Here is a 2500-nt window from a genome sequence, read left to right as displayed (position 1 = left end):
TTAACCATGTGCAAAACACTTTAGGACGTGAGCTGTCGCTGTTACCACGTTGAAATATGTGTGGGTAGATTAAGCGAGAGCGTTCTCTGCTGGTTGAAAAAGCTTACAGCACCTGGTATTCCCAGGCGGTCTCCCATCCAAGTACTAACCAGGCCCGACCCTGCTTAGCTTCCGAGATCAGACGAGATCGGACGCATCCAGGCTGGTATGGCCGTAAGCAGAAGCTGCAGCTTGAAATACCTCTTATATGGAGTTGAAGATAAGTCATAGAATATAAGTCATAGATTTGTTGGTTTTATTTGTTGGAGTTAAAGTGCCTTAACCATGTGCAAAACACTTTAGGACGTGAGCTGTCGCTGTTACCACGTTGAAATATGTGTGGGTAGATTAAGCGAGAACGCTCTCTGCTGGTTGAAAAAACTTACAGCACCTGGTATTCCCAGGCGGTCTCCCATCCAAGTACTAACCAGGCCCGACCCTGCTTAGCTTCCGAGATCAGACGAGATTGGGCGCATCCAGGCGGGTATGGCCGTAAGCAGAAGCTCCTGCTTGAAATACCCCTTATATGGAGTTGAAGATAAGTCATAGAATATAAGTCATAGATTTGTTGGTTTTATTTGTTGGAGTTAAAGTGCCTTAACCATGTGCAAAACACTTTAGGACGTGAGCTGTCGCTGTTACCACGTTGAAATATGTGTGGGTAGATTAAGCGAGAACGCTCTCTGCTGGTTGAAAAAACTTACAGCACCTGGTATTCCCAGGCGGTCTCCCATCCAAGTACTAACCAGGCCCGACCCTGCTTAGCTTCCGAGATCAGACGAGATTGGGCGCATCCAGGCGGGTATGGCCGTAAGCAGAAGCTCCTGCTTGAAATACCCCTTATATGGAGTTGAAGATAAGTCATAGAATATAAGTCATTGATTTGTTGGTTTTATTTGTTGGAGTTAAAGTGCCTTAACCATGTGCAAAACACTTTAGGACGTGAGCTGTCGCTGTTACCACGTTGAAATATGTGTGGGTAGATTAAGCGAGAACGTTCTCAGCTGGTTGAAAAAACTTACAGCACCTGGTGTTCCCAGGCGGTCTCCCATCCAAGTACTAACCAGGCCCGACCCTGCTTAGCTTCCGAGATCAGACGAGATCGGGCGCATCCAGGCTGGAATGGCCGTAAGCAGAAGCTGCAGCTTGAAATACCTCTTATATGGAGTTGAAGATAAGTCATAGAATAAGTTCATTGATTTGTTGGTTTTATTTGTTGGAGTTAAAGTGCCTTAACCATGTGCAAAACACTTTAGGACGTGAGCTGTCGCTGTTACCACGTTGAAATATGTGTGGGTAGATTAAGCGAGAGCACTCTCTGCTGGTTGAAAAAGCTTACAGCACCTGGTATTCCCAGGCGGTCTCCCATCCAAGTACTAACCAGGCCCGACCCTGCTTAGCTTCCGAGATCAGACGAGATCGGGCGCATCCAGGCTGGTATGGCCGTAAGCTGAAGCTGCAGCTTGAAATACTTCTTATATGGAATTGAAGATAAGTCATATAATACAAGTCATTGATTTGTTGGTGATAATAATTTAGAAGCGCTTATTTGTTGGAGTTAAAGTGCCTTAACCATGTGCAAAACACTTTAGGACGTGAGCTGTCGCTGTTACCACGTTGAAATATGTGTGGGTAGATTAAGCGAGAGCGTTCTCTGCTGGTTGAAAAAGCTTACAGCACCTGGTATTCCCAGGCGGTCTCCCATCCAAGTACTAACCAGGCCCGACCCTGCTTAGCTTCCGAGATCAGACGAGATCGGGCGCATCCAGGCTGGTATGGCCGTAAGCAGAAGCTGCAGCTTGAAATACCTCTTATATGGAGTTGAAGATAAGTCATAGAATATAAGTCATAGATTTGTTGGTTTTATTTGTTGGAGTTAAAGTGCCTTAACCATGTGCAAAACACTTTAGGACGTGAGCTGTCGCTGTTACCACGTTGAAATATGTGTGGGTAGATTAAGCGAGAACGCTCTCTGCTGGTTGAAAAAACTTACAGCACCTGGTATTCCCAGGCGGTCTCCCATCCAAGTACTAACCAGGCCCGACCCTGCTTAGCTTCCGAGATCAGACGAGATTGGGCGCATCCAGGCGGGTATGGCCGTAAGCAGAAGCTCCTGCTTGAAATACCCCTTATATGGAGTTGAAGATAAGTCATAGAATATAAGTCATAGATTTGTTGGTTTTATTTGTTGGAGTTAAAGTGCCTTAACCATGTGCAAAACACTTTAGGACGTGAGCTGTCGCTGTTACCACGTTGAAATATGTGTGGGTAGATTAAGCGAGAACGCTCTCTGCTGGTTGAAAAAACTTACAGCACCTGGTATTCCCAGGCGGTCTCCCATCCAAGTACTAACCAGGCCCGACCCTGCTTAGCTTCCGAGATCAGACGAGATTGGGCGCATCCAGGCGGGTATGGCCGTAAGCAGAAGCTCCTGCTTGAAATACCCCTTATATGGAGTTGA

The 2500-nt window shown here is 46.4% G+C and overlaps 8 non-coding genes across 8 annotated transcripts; all 8 read right to left on the bottom strand.

Moving 5' to 3' along the window:
• Window positions 1-100: 100 nt before the first annotated feature.
• On the bottom strand, window positions 101-219 carry LOC133431032 (5S ribosomal RNA). Its single transcript, XR_009775432.1, has one exon. It is a non-coding gene; the product is annotated as a 5S ribosomal RNA (ribosomal RNA).
• A 199-nt stretch (window positions 220-418) lies between these two features.
• On the bottom strand, window positions 419-537 carry LOC133430609 (5S ribosomal RNA). Its single transcript, XR_009775066.1, has one exon. It is a non-coding gene; the product is annotated as a 5S ribosomal RNA (ribosomal RNA).
• A 199-nt stretch (window positions 538-736) lies between these two features.
• LOC133430608 (5S ribosomal RNA) lies at window positions 737-855 on the bottom strand. Its single transcript, XR_009775065.1, has one exon. It is a non-coding gene; the product is annotated as a 5S ribosomal RNA (ribosomal RNA).
• Window positions 856-1054: 199 nt separating this feature from the next.
• On the bottom strand, window positions 1055-1173 carry LOC133431184 (5S ribosomal RNA). The gene has a single exon (XR_009775578.1). It is a non-coding gene; the product is annotated as a 5S ribosomal RNA (ribosomal RNA).
• A 198-nt stretch (window positions 1174-1371) lies between these two features.
• LOC133430546 (5S ribosomal RNA) lies at window positions 1372-1490 on the bottom strand. The gene has a single exon (XR_009775008.1). It is a non-coding gene; the product is annotated as a 5S ribosomal RNA (ribosomal RNA).
• A 217-nt stretch (window positions 1491-1707) lies between these two features.
• Window positions 1708-1826, bottom strand: LOC133430534 (5S ribosomal RNA). The gene has a single exon (XR_009774997.1). It is a non-coding gene; the product is annotated as a 5S ribosomal RNA (ribosomal RNA).
• Window positions 1827-2025: 199 nt separating this feature from the next.
• Window positions 2026-2144, bottom strand: LOC133430607 (5S ribosomal RNA). The gene has a single exon (XR_009775064.1). It is a non-coding gene; the product is annotated as a 5S ribosomal RNA (ribosomal RNA).
• A 199-nt stretch (window positions 2145-2343) lies between these two features.
• Window positions 2344-2462, bottom strand: LOC133430605 (5S ribosomal RNA). The gene has a single exon (XR_009775062.1). It is a non-coding gene; the product is annotated as a 5S ribosomal RNA (ribosomal RNA).
• Between the last annotated feature and the right edge of the window lie 38 nt (window positions 2463-2500).

Source organism: Cololabis saira, unplaced genomic scaffold (assembly GCF_033807715.1).
Source record: "Cololabis saira isolate AMF1-May2022 unplaced genomic scaffold, fColSai1.1 scf039, whole genome shotgun sequence".
Taxonomy (NCBI): Eukaryota; Metazoa; Chordata; class Actinopteri; order Beloniformes; family Belonidae; genus Cololabis; species Cololabis saira.
Note: the sequence above shows the minus strand (reverse complement) of the source record. Positions and strands in the feature narration are given on the sequence as shown.